This window comes from Myotis myotis, unplaced genomic scaffold (genome assembly GCF_014108235.1).
Source record: "Myotis myotis isolate mMyoMyo1 unplaced genomic scaffold, mMyoMyo1.p scaffold_m19_p_13, whole genome shotgun sequence".
Taxonomy (NCBI): domain Eukaryota; kingdom Metazoa; phylum Chordata; class Mammalia; order Chiroptera; family Vespertilionidae; genus Myotis; species Myotis myotis.
The window spans coordinates 55,910,689-55,927,603 of NW_023416317.1; the positions used below are offsets into that span (position 1 = coordinate 55,910,689).

Sequence of the window (16,915 nt, forward strand, 5' to 3'; positions counted from 1 at the left end):
TATCTCGTGTTAAGGTGCAGACACAACTTGAAACAGAACTTCTATGTTCTCCTGAAGAGAAAAAGAAACAAAATGAAGCGGGCTGGACCCTTTAGAGCTTTGAGAAACTAGAACTTAAGTTTAAGACTGCTCAGTTTAAAGCCCCAGGAATTATGAATGTGTATGTCCCGATGGGTGAGATACTTAGCCGCTCAAAACAATCAAAGCAAAGAACAGCTGTGAAATGATTCAGTAACAAAATTTAAATGTTAGCATTAATAACACACTTCCAAAAACACCTACAAAGGGCACTAAGCTACAGGGAAAAGAAGTGATCCACAAGTACAAATCAATATAACTAACGCTGAGATACCATCCACTAAGTGACAAAGAAGATTGCAAATCTCTGAAGGAATGACTGCTTATGTCTAAAATCATTAGGTCTTAGAGAGGAAGTAGTACATCAGCTGCTTTGAAAATGAAATTTATTTCTGAACATTAGTATGATGATAACTCATCAGTAACCACACTGTGTTTGGTCAGTGTTTGTAATCAGCATAACCCCTGTTCATCCTAGATGCTTTGAGGTAAGTGTTCTGCTTACAGTGTGCTTGGCTGATTATGGAGTGGCTTTTAGAGAACAGATTTTAATTAGCAAGTACGTTTAGGTAATCTGAATGCCTGTCATTTTAGAGAAGAAACGGTGTGGTGGTGGAGAATGTCACTACAGAGAGAAAAAAGGAAATCTTAATGTTTGCAATAGCATGGACGGACCTGGAGATTTAATGCTAACTGAAAGAAGCCAGTTAGAGAAAGACAAGTACCACACAATGTCACTTATATGTGGAATCTAATGAACAAAATAAACTAACAAAATAGAGACTAATAGATACAGAGAATAGACAGCTGTCAGAGGGAAGGGGGGGTGGGTGGCTGGGTGAAAAAGCAAAAAAAACCTCAACAACTCATAGACACAGACACAGAGGGAAAGAGGGCTAGGGGCAGTAGAACAGAGTAAAGGAGTAAAGGGAAGATAAATGGTGATGGAAGGAGACTTGATGTGGGGTTGTGAACACACAATTCAGTATACAGATGATGTATTATGGAATTGTACACTTGAAACCTATTTAAAATTTTATTAATCAATGTCATCCCAATAAATTTAATAATAATGAAAAAAGCTATAAGTACAAACTTACTGAAACTGGGACAAAGTCTTACACTAAGTCTGTATGCCCCATACTGCAGTATGTGTAAAAGGTGTTCAATAAACATACTGGATGATGGGAAGAAAAAAAGGAGACAAGAAATGAGCTCTTGGTAGAACTCGTTCCATGTGAACCCTGCTGCACCCCAGTGAGGAGGGGCTCTGCCTCCAGCTCAGGGAACCAGGAGAGTGATGATGGCAGTGCTGCGCCTTAATGAGGACCTTTATTCCTACAAAACAAATTCTAGGAATCAAATTCTATTTTAATGAAACTAGAGAACTAGCTATTTAAAGGAACTCTAAAGAGAACCACTTTAAAAAGCAAACATTTAATCCCCAAGTAATATGTTAATATCTACAGCTTAATATAGTGGGTCCCTAAAAGGAGACTATAATTATGAAGAACTCACAGCCAATCCCAGTCCAGCCCGCCCCTCACAGCAATCTTGAGAGTGAAGGAAACAGCTCTTCTGCCCTAGATAAGTTCAAAGACAAGGACGTCTATAGCAGCCGTGGGCAAACTACAGCCCGTTTGAAATGAATAACTATTGAAAAAATATACCGTACCCTTTTATGTAATGATGTTTACTTTGAATTTATATTAGTTCACACAAACACGCCATCCATGCTTTTGTTCCGGCCCTCCGGTCCAGTTCAGAACCCATTGTGGCCCTCGAGTCAAAAAGTTTGCCCACCCCTGGTCTATAGAGTGGTGCCTGTCCAGGAATCAGGGAGTTAATCATGAGGGCATAGTCCTTAGACATACCCTAGGGGGGTGGGATACACAGGAGAAACACACACACACACACACACACACACACACACACACACCCACACACACACAGCCTGCGCTCACAAAGCAGACCAGGCTTGGAGAGTCCCTACTGAAATCATAAAACTGCAGGCGCACCGGCCTCTCCGCAGCAGGGCAGCCCTTGCAATTTCAGAGATGTCTTTGTGGTCCTGGCAGCATCCCGATCCTGCCTTTGATATAAAACAATCCATTCCAAACTGCCATGTCCTCATTAATTTTTGTGACCTTCAGTAGTATATTCAGTTTCTTCAAACGATCTCAAAGCAATTTCCACGGCAAGTGCCCCTCACACTTTTTTTTCCATTAAGAATATAAACAGCCCAGCTGGTGTGGCTCAGTGGTTGAGTGTCAACCTAGAAACCAGGAGGGCAAAGTTCAATTTCCAGTCAGGGCACATGCCTGGGTTGCAAGCTCGATCCCCATTAGGGTCGTGCAGGAGGCAGCCCACCAACAATTCTCTCTCATCATTGATATTTCTATCTCCCTTCCTCTCTGAAATCAATAATACACACACACACACACACACACACCCATGCATTTATGCTAATTTACAAGGGGGAAAAGTCTTTTAAGAGCATGAAAACATTCAGTCCAAAACTTTAGGCAACACCCCTTTAAAAAAAATCCTTTAGCCGAAACCGGTTTGGCTCAGTGGATAGAGCGTCGGCCTGCGGACTGAAAGGTCCCAGGTTCGATTCCGGTCAAGGGCATGTACCTGGGTTGCGGGCATATCCCCAGTGGGAGGTGTGCAGGAGGCAGCTGATCGATGTTTCTCTCTCATCGATGTTTCTAACTCTCTATCTCTCTCCCTTCCTCTCTGTAAAAAATCAATAAAATATATTAAAAAAAAAAATCCTTTAGTCAAAGACGAGGGCAGGGGGGATTTCAGTCCATGTATAGTACTCTCTGGGTACCCACAAGATCCTTCCAGTCTGTGAGATATCCACTGGGGTGGATCTCTCCTGTGCAAGACAAAGCCCTGATGTGTAGCCCAAATGCCTTTTGATTATCAGTTACTTAAAAACACATTTTATACACACAAAGCAGCCACAGAACTCAACTCCCACAGCTCAAAATATTTGACTTGGAAATCTAATGAGGCTTTTGGCAATTTGGAACTTAAGTCAAAATAAGGAGGGAAAGGTAAACAAACACATTCAGGACTCTAAGGAGCAGGGCCACAGGAGACAACGCTCTCAGATCTCCAGGTACCACAAAGAAAGAAAAAGTGGCATTTTAAAATGTAACAGAGAACCATGTTACATGAACTTAAAAAAAATATTAGAACAGTCCATGCCATACTCCAATAAAAAACTACAAGATCAATTTGATATAAAAACAGTAGACACATGTTATTTTACAAATGTAATTAACCATCAAGGGCGAACTTTCTCGATGACTTAATACTACATTTGCAAAGTCAAATTTTTACTTTTACCACTGTGTCTCTGCTAGCCACACCCCCTTTAAAATGGCCATGGGCTGAGGTTCCTTGCGTTCCCCCTCAAAGATCCCTGGCTCAGGTCACTGGCCAGACATCCCACAGGGTCAGTCCCAGAGGGTTGAGTACGTAGGAGTAAAGCTCTAGAAGGCCACTGTGAAGGGGAGCAAATGAAAGACTCACTTCATTCTCCATGGAATAAGCTGGAAAAAGGAGGGGGGCGGTGTATGGGGAGAGGAACCGGGAGGAGAGAACGGACCACTAAGTTGGGAAGATGTGAGCTAAAGCAGGGATGGCAGCTTGGGCTATGAGAAGCCTATGACATAGCCACTACTCCCTAGAAAAATCAGGGCTCTGAAAAATTCTCTCTCTCTACACACACACACACACACACACACACGTTTGTTAAAACATCAGCTCAGTGTAATCTGAGTGAGGGCGGTAAAAAAAGAAAGTTAGGGTTCCCAGATCTCTGAATACAGGGACTGAAACAAGAGTAAAAGCAATTGGGCAAGTATGTTACCTTTCAGCTTGGGAGCCCTGTGTCTCTTTCCACAGAGCTCCCGCCTCATACAGAGATAAGGACCCACACGGCAGGGGCACGGATGGCCACTTTCCTAGGCTTCCTGGAGCCTAAGCCAGCCCTGAGTGCAGAGCCGCCTAAAAGCAGGTCAGGTTTATCTACCAGATGGTAAGACTGAGGCTTGGAGAAAAGCCCAATCATGCTCCAGTCCCACCCCTCCGATGCCGTCCCCTCCACCACTTCGTCCCCTCCACCACTTCAGCTCCCGGGCCTCACAGCCTCTTCCCAAAGCCCAAGCCTGTGAGGCTCCTCCCTCCTAAGTGCTCTTGTGGGCACAGAGCCACGGAGCTCAGTCTGGGTTCCTTCAAACCCAGACAAACACAAGCTGTGCGCAGAGGGGATGGTGCCCTAATAACTTTGCAGTTAGCATGAACTTGGGTAAAGACTTCTCTGTATCTAGTCAACCTACTCCCGAGACACAATCCTGAAAAGTTCTACGCAAATAGCATTTCAACAAAGCAAAGCCTTTATAGCAGGGGCCCCACGTGATGCTTCTATAATACAGCTCGTAACCACCAATTTTCTGAGTTGATGAGGATCACTTTAGATTTTCAATTTTTTTCTTTTAAAATAGCTATACCTAGAAGGTTGTATAGTGAGTGTGGTCCTTCCTAAATTGGATGACTACTACTTTTGTGATATATACTGTTATACTGTCAAATGTTTTACAGGGGAAATGTAATCTACTAATGTAATTTTATTTCTATGGTTACTCAAGTTTTTCACTTTGGCTTTGCCAGTGACTTGGACACTCTCTACATTTAGCTCCTTAAAGACATAGGTAAGCACTGGCTCCACTTCCCCCAGTTCTAAAACGAAAGGCAATGCTAGTCAGGTGCAGCCTCCTTAAGATACCCAGGGTACAAGACACAAAAACCAACACCACAATAACCAAGGATTAAAAAGGCTAATTAGCCTCCCAGCATGCACCCCTCCCTCACCCCCCGCTGCAGACAGGATGGCCTCTTGCTAGGGGGCAGGCCTCTCTCCCTCATCCCCTGGGCCCGGGAACTGGAACCACCTGAGGCAAGTCTCATGGGTTCTCTGTGGAAGGCTGTAGGTCTGATCAATGTCATAAACAAATAGCACCCCACAGGCAGGTGGAAATTAGACTCACCAGCTTGCCCTCCCTTCTTTGTGTAGATGTGGCCCAGTTCTGAACAGTCTTCTAAGGAGACTTACATAATCAATCCTAGATTACACATTTCACTGGTACTTTATGGCCAAGGTTATCCAACCTGTGCCGCGTTCATAGGCTCTCACACACACTGCAGGAAGGAGCTGAAGACTCAGACCACTGAACCAATCAGATTACTCAGGTAAGCTTGCCCTGTAAGTCTCTCTGTAGTCTAACACTGGACCTAAACACTGAAGAAAACAGTGCCATCCGAATATTAGCGAAGATAGGTGGGAAAGAAAGTGTGCCCCTGACCTAAAGCCAATGCGGTGAAGTAGAAAAGGTGCTGCTTTCAAACTGATACTCCTACACCTTCTCTGGGGGAAGTATGTGGAGCCGAGACAAAACTCAGGCTATAGATTTTGCAAGTAAAAGGGGGACCTGCAGGAAAACAGAAAATTTTGGATTTTCAAAATTTTCATTTCTGTAAACAGAAAATAATGGATCTAACTCTTAGGAAGAAGGGCTATCTGTCAAAGACTGGAACATGGCCCGTGTGCATGCCACAGATAAATAAAGATGCTATTACATGGAGACAAGGCCCAATTTCATTACACCAAATGGGAGGCCCAGAGAACATAAGAATTCACACAGGGACCCTATGGCCAGGAGATGGTAGAGGGGATGAAGGGCAATGGCCTGAAGAAATATTTGAAAGAAGAGTCTCTCATAGTTATTTTGGTGCTCAAGGATCCTCATCACCCTTGTCCAGGGAGGGGTACAATCTGGGGCTGCACGGTTTCTCTCTGACCGGATGAGGCTGTACCCTGGAATTAAACTCCCAACCTCTGCCGCATCAGCACTCACTATGTCAATTTACAACCGTTGGCAACCACCATCCAAAACAGTCTAGTTGACTGAGAGTGAAAAATAAAGCGAGGCACCTAGAGACTCCTGCAAACCCCAGTGACTGCTGCGCAGGCCAGCTTTTGGGCAAGAGGTTAATGAAGTTCCCATCTTCTGGCCTTTCAGTCACAAGTAGTAGTAACCATCTTAGGGCCCATTCTCAAGTGGACAAGGTCGCAGCCCTGCAGCCAACATAAAAGTGCCCCCACGAGAGAAGCGCCCCTGCAGCAGCTCCGCGCACTTCAGAAGGCTCCGGTCTATACCACACAGTACCACCAGGACAGAGATGCCACTCAAAGCCCTGAAAAGCCAGCCCATCAGCAACGAAGCCCATGATGTAATTTTGCTTTCCAAAAGTTGTCTTCCTCTGGCCTGCCTCTAACCTGGACAGGAAGTAACCAACTTTTAAGTAAGATCTGAAAACAGCCACAGCATGTGCAGGGAATTATCTGAGAGGAACTTCAGTGAAAGGAAGGAGATCTGATCTGTGGAGGACAAGCTGATACTCTGGGTTCTCTACCAGCTGGTAACTAACCCCCCCACATCTGGGCCTTTCCCAGGGTGGGGAGAGTCAACACTTTCATTACCTGCAAACTTAGCAATCAGTTAAACGATCACAAAAAGTACTACCAAATGCTTCAGCCCAGAAAAGAGTTAAGAAGAAATAACCCTTCTCTGCGAAATGATAAAGCAGATGCTATGGTATCACTGCTCCATTCTGATGACTTCTGATAAACACACTGGGCGCAGAGTGGAATGGGGGGACAGGCGCGGGGGACATGGAGAACACGACTTACAACAACCCAAGGGGTTCTTTTACTGACGTGCACACTCTCTGTGTCCCGGCATAAAGAGGCTCTGAGATCTTGGATCAGGCTGTTCTTGAAGCTTCAGAGAAGAACAGAAGTGATGACCGAGAACCAATACTTGGAAAGCTCTTACATTGTGTGAAACGAGAACCATTACTTAAGGCTGCAGCTTCCTAGGGAACTAGTCAACAAAGAACACTGAACGGCAGTAGAGGTCAATTTTAAAAAGGAGGGAAAAGATGGTACAGCACAGAGAGCTCCAACATTTCAAGTGCCAAAATCAGAAAAAAAAATTCAGGCTGTTTTTAAAAGTTACATCCCTCATGTCAGAAGTTGACTCATACCTACAAGTTATTAAAATTGACAAAACAGCTCACCACTGTGGAAGAGTTGGTGGTCTTTGGAATGTCTCCATCTAGAATCACAGCTCTAAATATTCAGCTCTACAAAAACTTATTAAACAACTACCTTCTACTGGGAACACAAAGGTAAAGAGCCAACAGGTCAGGTCAGGTCAAGCATTAAGAGAAGTTCAGCTCTAGCTGGTTTGGCTCAGTGGATAGAGTGCCAGCCTGTGGACTGAAAGGTCCTGGGTTCGATTCCTGTCAAGGGCACATGTGCCTCTTGCAGGCTCGATCCCCAGCAGGAGGCATGCAGGAGACAGCCGATCAATGATTCTCTCTCATCATTGATGTTTCTAGCTCTCTCTCCCTTCCACTCTGAAATCAATAAAAATAAAGAGGAATGCAGTCCAAAGTGAGTTTTGAAGAAAGAGTTGAACAGAGGTAATTGGCAGGGAGGATGATGACAGGAGACTAGCTGTGTGGACTGGGGAAGAGGCAGGAAGAGTTCGAAGATAGGGAACTCGATAATGTTTCAGAGACAAGAAAGAGCAGAATGTGTCCAAGGAAACCCATGAAGGCTGTATTACTGTGGCCTAAAGGACAAGTGTAGTGGAAGAGTAGAAGAGCAGCTGGAGAAGTCACGGGCCAAGGTCAGGGAGCACCCTAAATACAAGCTGGGGAGGCCGGCTTTCATCCTACGAGCAGCATCAGAATGACACGGTCAGACCTGTCTTTTATAAAGATCACTGCACCACAGCTATGTGCTGTTTCACACTGTAAACAGATTCCAGCTCATTTTTCAGTGTCTCATGGGCAAGTCACTTAACCTCTCCCAGCCAGTGTCCTCACCTGTAAAATGGAGGTCCCCTACCTTCTTTTATGAAGAGGATCAGGTGGTAAGTGAATAGAAGTGTAAACTGTACTATGACGATACACAGCTGTGTTCAGCACACTGTATGTATTGAAAAAATAGTCTGGGAGGAAAACGTGCTATAAGGCATGAAGCAGATGGAATAGGAGAAGGAAACAGTAGCCAGTTTCCAAGCCAGAGGAAAGGCCAGGTTTGAGAACTGAGGAGGTAAAATATCAGGGCTAGTGAAGTGCTGCTCTCCTCGTGGCCATGAGAGTAAAAGACCGTGGTTTCTCTTCCAGGTCCCCCTGCAGGGCCTTGGGAGCTGCTGTCACCTCCTGCCGCACTGCTGAGAGCGGGTACGTCATGAGTGGGAGCTCTTTGGCATCAGAGGGACCCAGGTTAAGGGCTCCACTTACTGGAGCAAACTGCTTACCTTCTCCTCATCTGGGTACTGACACCTGCACTTCAGGGGTTGTGAGGGTTCACGCAACATATGACCCGGCAACATAATAAGCATCAATAACGTAGCACAACGCCAACAAGTCCCACATGGATGTGAAACGTATTTTACGTTCACATGAAACGTATTTTACGCTCATGAAAGCACTAAGCCTTCTCACAGCTCCAGCCCGTCTGGAACCTGGGAGCCGACACCCAGTACATCAGCATGCTGGCTCTCAGATAGACAACTGAGGATCCGCTTAGGGAGAGCTTGTTTTTATTTCCAGTATGTGTGTAACAACTTTCCCCATATTATGCGCTATCTGGTTTCTAAACAAATAAAACCGGTTTTGGGGAGCTCATCTCTGGAGACAGCAATTGGGATACTGTACAGTTTTACCCAAAAGTTAAGTAAAAACTTGGCCCCAAGCCCAGAAAACAGGCATTCCTCCCAGACAAAACTGGATAAACCCAGCCTACAAACAAAGAGTGGAGAAAACAGTCCAGAGGGAAGAACCCACAGCCAGCCCGCGCTGAAGGGCCCTCCGGTAGTCCGGGAGGAACCAAGTAGGGCTCTGGAACGGATCGGTTCAGATCTGAAGCAGTTGGGTGGGGCAGAAGTTAAGCGACTGTAAGACACCAAAGTTACTAAATGGAAAGTGTCTGGGACATAGATATTCTCCTGTTCAGCCAGACATAGGTTTATGGAAGCATTAAGAACCAAATGCTCTACCCACATTAAGATCCAGACTCATTATGAGTAAGGCAGCTGGGGACATAACCCGGGGAAGGAAGAATATCCGCAGAGACAAAATTTAAACACATTAAATGTGGAAGAGTAACAGTTCCCACTTCAACAGGCTACTGTGTTGATGCTGCTGTTTCAGGTTTGATTTCTCCTAAGGAATGTATCATTTGGATACTTCACAAGGCATTATCTGCTACTTTTACTTATGAAATAGCAAGAGAAGTGAATCTTCAAGGGACAAAAACTTGCTAAAATGCCCTTGAAATGGAATTGTTCTGTAAGATGCTGCCATAGCACATGGTTTTGATTAAAAAAAAAAAAAAAAAAAAAATCAAGCTTTTAAAAAACAAACCAAGCCGAAACCGGTTTGGCTCAGTGGATAGAGCGTCAGCCTGCGGACTGAGAGGTCCCGGGTTCGATTCCGGTCAAGGGCATGTACCTGGGTTGCGGGCACATCCCCGGTGGGGGATTTGCAAGAGGCAGCTGATCGATGTTTCTCTCTCATCGATGTTTCTAACTCTCTCTATCTCTCTCCCTTCCTCTCTGTGAAAAATCAATAAAATATATTAAAAAAATAAAAATAAAAATAAATGAAATCAAGCTTTTTAATACACAATCTGAAATAGCCACTGCAGAGTCAGTAGATGAAAAGCAAGTGCACAGGGGCCATCTCACAGACGAGACAAGGTCAGTCTCTCATGAAGGAATCTGGGCTGAGAGCACCGTTTGGGTCAATTGGTGAATTCAAATTTGCCCTACTCAGAGCATGCCAAACAAACCCGGTGAAGTTCATGAACAAAGCTCCCAACATGGGAAGCAGATGACTCTGCCAAGGAGGCTTCTGACCTACTAGAGAAGGAAGAGCCTTTCTGAGAACACAGATACAGCAGAGCAAATTTCAGGAGATTTTTTTTTTTTTTTAAGAATTGAACACTTCAAAATGGTGAAATGTATGGTAAATTATATTTAATAAGGAAGGAAAGAGAAAGTTAAACTAAGGCTCTACAAGACAGGGAAAATAATTTTGCCTGAAGAGGTTGGTGAAGGCTTCCCAGAGGAGGCGGCAGACCTGACTGTTACAGGACAAACAGAGCTTTCCTTCAGGAGAATGATGACATCATCGGGGAGAGGGAGGATTCATGCCGAAGTCAGTTCTGTGGGACCAGAGGCTGGGGGAGTAAATGGGAAACAGACTGCAAGAGATGGGAAGTAGACAGGCCAGATCTTGATCCAGCAGTGCCCCAAGGACCTTGCTAAGGAGTCTGAACTTTGTTCTACACAAGGATTGGCAAATATGTGGCAGTTGGCACCACTTTTCCTGCTTGCCCGGCAGACATAACTATTATGTCACTGAGCCCTTCTCTGCTGAGCTCAAGAGTTGACTCAATATCATGTCCATGCAATCCTCCCACAGTCCACGTGCCCTCAACAGGAGGAATCCCTAAAGTATCGCAAGCAGAGATGTAGCATCAGAAACTTGTTTGGGGAGCAGGACGGTGCTGTGGTTCCACATATGCTGAGTAGGGCATTTCTGAAACCATCTTCTCACAGCTGACAGGCATTTCAACCTGGCCAGGTGGCTCAGTTGGCTGGAGTGCTGTTCCATACACTAAAGGGTTTCGGGTTCAATTCCCCATCAGGAGAGAGGTTGTAGAAAGACACATTTAGGAGGCAGGCTGAGTGAGAACCAGGATAATGCAGAATCCTAGAAGTGAAGGTCAGTGTCTCCTTGGATTTTTGTTTATTTGTTAATCCTCACCCGAGGACATTTTTCCATTGACTTTTTTTAAAAAAGATATTAGAGGCCTGTTGCACGAAAAGATTCGTGCGATAGGCCTTCCCTTCCCCTGGCTGCCAACACCGGTTTTCCTCTGGCACCCGGGACCCAGGCCTTCGCTACGGCCGGAGCCACCTTCAGCCTTTGCTCTGCCGCTTCGCACCTACCTATGCAAATTAACTGCCATCTTTGTTGGTGGTTAATTTGCATATCTCGCTGATTAGCCAATGGGAGGCATAGCAAAGGTACGGTCAATTACCATGTTTGTCTATTATTAGATAGGATAGAAACATCGATAAGAGAGAATCACTGATCAGCTGCCTCCTGCACGCCCCACACTTTGGATCAAGCCCGCACTCGGGCATGTGCCCTGACCGTGAATCGAACCATGACCTCCTGGTTCATAGGTCATCACTCAATCACTGAACCACACCAGCTGGGCTATTTTCTTTCTTTCTTTTTTTTTTAGAAAGAGTGGAAGGGAAGGGGAGAGACAGAGAGAGAGAAACATTTATGTGAGGGAGACACATTGATTAGTTGCCCCCGCACGCACCTCACGCTAGGGATTAAGCCCAAAACCAAGGCTGTCTTGATTGCCTCCTCTTTGAACACATACATGTTCAATAAATATCTGCTGGGTGGGTGGATGGATGGATGGAGACAAAGACCCCAAAAAAATGTTTGAGCCCCTTTTAGGTGAACTACTTCGCTAAGCACTTTAAGTGAGAGTAAATAAGGTAGACTCACAACACTATGAGTTAGCATTACCATCACTCTCCTCCCTACATTTCAAGATGAGAAAACAAGCTTCTGAACTGCCCAAGTTAAAGAGCAGTATCAGGGAAACAGCCTAAGTGCCCATCAGTAGATGAGTGGATTAAAAAACTGTGATACATCTACACAATGGAATACTATGCTGCGGTAAAAAAGGAGTTCTTACCATTTGCAACAGCATGGATGGAACTGGAGAGCCTTATGCTAAGTGAAATAAGCCAGTCAGAGAAAGATAAATATCACATGATCTCACTCATTTATGGAATATAATGAACAACATAAACTTATAAACAAAAACAGATCCAGAGACAGAGAAGCATCGATCAGACCCTCAAACCTCAGAGGGAAGGTAGGGGAGGGTGGGGGTAACGGGGGAGAGATCAACCAAAGGACTTATATGCAAGCATATAGGCCTAACCAATGGACAGACAACAGGGGGGTGAGGGCATGATTGGGGGTTGGGGGGTAATGTGGGGATAAGGACACATATGTAATAACTTAATAAAGAAATTTTTAAAAAATAAAATAGCCCTAACCGGTTTGGCTCAGTGGATAGAGCGTCAGACTGCAGACTGAGGGGTCCCAGGTTCGATTCCAGTCAAGGGCATGTGCCTTGGTTGCGGGCACATTCCCAGTGGGGGGTGTGCAGGAGGCAGCTGGGCAATGTTTCTCTCTCATCGATGTTTCTAACTCTCTATCCCTCTCCCTTCCTCCCTGTAAAAAATCAATAAAATATATTTAAAAAAAAATAAAATAAAATAAATGAAGTCATAGATTAAAAAAAAAAAAAGAGCATTATCAGAGCTAGGATTGCAAACCAAGTCCTCACTATTAAGGAAACATTGTTAATTTTTATTAGGGTAGAAAATAGCAAGGTAAATGTTTAAAAAGAAAATGTTTTTATTAGAGTCATACACTAAGTCACAATGTCTGAGGTTTAGCCAATAACAAATTTTTTTAAAAAGTGGGGAGGAGCCGAAACCGGTTTGGCTCAGTGGATAGAGCATCAGCCTGCGGACTGAGAGGTCCCGGGTTCGATTCCGGTCAAGGGCATGTACCTGGGTTGTGGGCACATCCCCGGTGGGGGATGTGCAAGAGGCAGCTGATCGATGTTTCTCTCTCATCGATGTTTCTAACTCTCTCTATCTCTCTCCCTTCCTCTCTGTGAAAAATCAATAAAATATATTAAAAAAAAAAAAAAGTGGGGAGGATAGCCTGGCCAGTGTGGCTCAGTGGTTGAGCGTCTACCTATGAACCTGGAGGTCAACAGTTCAATTCCTGATCAGGGCATATGCCAGGGTTGTGGGCTCGATCCCCAGTAGGGGGCATGCAGGAGGCAGCCGATCAATGATTCTCTCTCATCATAGATGTTTCTATCTCTCTCTCCCTCTCCCTTCCTCTCTGAAATCAATAAAAATATTTTTAAAAAAAAGTGGAATGAAAAAAATTGGGGCAATGTTGATAATTGTGGAAATTGGGTACATGGGGTTCATAATACTGTACTACCTACTGTTGTGTGTGTTTGAAATTTTCCATAATAATAAGTCTACTCATGTGCAGCTTCCCTCGCTGCAGAGATGGTAGGCAGTGGGGTGTTGGGCAAACCAAGGGAGAAAAAACATCAAGGAAAACAATCTTTGTCCAGGCAACAAGGAATTCACCTCAGAGATGGTGTGCAGGAGAAAAACAGGACCAAAAACCAGACCAAAGAATCAAGAGACATAGATAAAGCAGGTGGTAAGAAAATGGCAGTAAAAGTGCATTTTGGATAAAAGAGACGGGGAGAGGAAGCGGGGGCTAGAGCAGCACAGGAGGCCCAGAGCCAGCAAAGTCACCATGGTTCCCCCTCGTATATCAGTAAAAACAAAAAGGGGAGAGGAGGAGGGTAGAAAGAAGCTAGAAGGAGAAACTGATTAATAAATCAATTAATCAATCAATTAATACTAGTTTATATGAAATAAACACATGACAAATGCTCATCCTCCTCAATGAGGAAATGTAAATTATTAGTTATCTATGCTTCAAATTGGCAAAGATTAAAAATATTGATAGTGTTTCAGTGCTAGAGGAGAAATATAAATTGATACAATATTTACCGGGTAATATCTAGCAAAATTTTAAACCTGCTGTAGGAAATGGGAACCTGAGGGGCGGAGAGAGCTCAACTCAAGTGAGATGGTGCAAACTGCTGGCAACCAAGACATCCCACTGTCCACAGCAGAATCCTTGACACAGAAATTCCAGTTGCAGGATTTTATTTAAGTATGTATACAAAGTGTAAAAATAGGTACACATGTATACAAAGAGGTATACAAAGCAAAGCTACATATCTTCAAGGATGCTTTAACTACAAATAAAACAAATGTCTATCACTAGGGACTAAAAAAATTGATGCAAGTATACAATGTAATACTATGTATTATTAAAAGATATGATTTTTTAAAAAAGATATGATTGATATGTGTCCTAAACTTGGGAAAATAAAAAGCATTAAATGGGGGGGAACCAAGTTACATTAGAGTAGATACATGGTGATTCCCATTTCTGCAAGGAGGATTTCTCTCTCTCTGTCTCTCTCTGTCTCTCTCTGTCTCTCTCTCTCTCTCTCACACACACACACACACACACACACACACACACACACACGCATACACAGTGGGGGGGGAAATGTGGATAAATGCAGACCAAATTCTTAATAGTAGTTAACGAGACACTGAATTATAGATTATTTTCCCTATATATATTTCTGCTTATGTATAACTCTCATCGATGTGCTCTAAAACCTTAGCTGGTGGCCGAAACCGGTTTGGCTCAGTGGATGGAACATCGGCCTGCGGACTGAGGGGTCCCAGGTTCGGTTCCGGTCAAGGGCATGTACCTGGGTTGCGGGCACATCCCCAGTAGATGTGCAGGAGGCAGCTGATCGATGTTTCTCTCTCATCGATGTTTCTAACTCTCTATCTCTCTCCCTTCCTCTCTGTAAAAACATCAATAAAATGTATTTTTAAAAAAATAAATAAATAAAACCTTAGCTGGTGCTAATACCCCCAATGTGCCTAAGCTGGCTAAAGTTGCCCATGTTTTTATTGCTTCTAATTTATATTGTAACAACTTCCTTCTCAACATCTCAACACCGCTTGCAAAAAGACTTGTTAACAGTTGCTTGCCACATTTAAAGTGCCTTATGCTTTGTCGCAGTGTCCTTTTTATCTCATATCAATGTTTATCTTTAATCGAACTACAGTTACTTTCATGCTTTCCTTTTCTGCAGCCTGTTACCTTTGTCATCTATGTAGCTTTGTTAAGGTTCCTCACATCTGGCCTTCAGTGGAATTTCTATGTGGTCTGATCAACCATGAAAATGAAATCAAAGTAATTTAGATAGTATACTCTCAAGTTATTTTACCACTAAGAAGAACTGGCATAATTCTAGAACTACTAGGTTAATAACTCAGAACACACAGCCTCCTAACAGAGAATATATCAGTTTCAGTGTTAGCACAATATTAGGCAAAGCAAAAAAACTAGTAATAAGTTCAAATTCCTAAATAAAGTTGGGGCCAATAATCTTATAGTATCCTAAATATGATGACAGTGACCTCAGCTGAGCCTCCAAAAGGCCCATCAGCCGACAAAAGTCACAACATCCTAGTGTTGAATCCACTACCCACTCCAGGGCTGGCCAGTATTTGTCTGGAGACCTTGTGGCCCAAAACTGACTTAGTCCCTCTTCTTCACACGAGGACGAAGTGCTCAGATTAGTAAGTGATGGAGATCTAGATAAGGCCAGTGAGGAACTGTTACATTCTCTTCCAAAGGAAACTTCCACAAGACCCAAAGAGGGCAAGAAACAGTCCCTGGCCTCAAAACCATGGACATATGAAATGAGCAACACATTTTCACAGCAAAATTAAACATTGCCTTTAGCAACCTGGCAGAGGAATGTTGTCTTTGGAAATACAAAGATCAGACTTGGCCATGAAGTCAGAACTGTCATTAGACCACTAACTCCACAGGGATGACTTCCTGTCATTTCATGTGCTGCGGTCATTCATTTGTTCACTCAACCAACACTCACTGAGCAGCTACTCTGTGTCAGAGCACTGGATGTAAAAATAAATAAGACAAGTCCTGCCCTCAAGTAGGTCACAACCTAGGCATGGAAAACACAAAGATACTACAAGTTAAGAGTACAGTGTGATTATGAAAAAAAGCTGACCGACCACAAAGGCCATACAAAGGAGAGGTTTTCAGTTTAGTCTGAAAAGAAGCAAGGGAGGTTTTGAGGAGATGGTAGTGCCTGAAGTTCCGGTCAATTCAAGCCTGAGTCAGACGAGCATGCTGGATCTTCCAGGAGTTTACTATGGAGCCTTGAGGGCCAGAGGAATTGTGGCTGAGGAGGGACCAGACTAGAAGACACCAAAGAGGCTGGGTCATAAAGGTCCTTGTGAGATGCTGACATAGAGACACGCAAGGAGATAGATGTTCATAGTATTTCAAGGCCAGAGGAATATTATTTACTTTTAACTGGAGTTAAAGACCACCTAGCACAGAGGTGGATTTGACTAAGGAAGACTAGAAGAGATTTAGAGCCAGTTATTTTGAATCCCTTACTTATTTTTCTCTTGCCTTTTTTTCCCCCTCACAGGGAAAAAATAAAACGAAACAAGTCTGTTAACAAAACCTGTGAACCTTCTGTTCATCAAAAATATTTCTGAACAAAGTGCTAGATTCTATCAAAGTAGCTCAAATTAGAGAAAGACATCTGGAGACTTTCCAACATCTGGAGCCTTCCAGGCAAAAAGACTAAAGTCAGGTCTCTGAACGCAACAGAAGCTAAAGAAACATCCAAAATAGGGGCCACAGAACACAATGCTGCTTGGCATACCCTAGCACTCTGCCAATGGGAATGCCCACTGGTCCCCAAACAAGGACATGCCCAACAGTTATGTCTGGCTTTTCCATAGGAACTTCCAGGAAAAAAACCTAACCGTACCAGGAATAACCCTGGACTTTATAGCGTGGACTCTTGCCCACCATGTACCTTTACAATTCTCTCACCTGCCCAGAGTGCCAATGGGCGAACACAGTAGGCTGCCTCCCTCACCAGACACGGAAACTG

General features: G+C 43.9%; 1 protein-coding gene across 7 annotated transcripts in view; it reads right to left on the reverse strand.

Annotated features, from left to right (window-relative positions):
• RAD54L2 (RAD54 like 2) overlaps nt 1-16,915 on the reverse strand; it is a 51,972-nt gene that overhangs the window by 31,195 nt on the left and 3,862 nt on the right. The gene's annotated exons all lie outside the window — the stretch shown is intronic.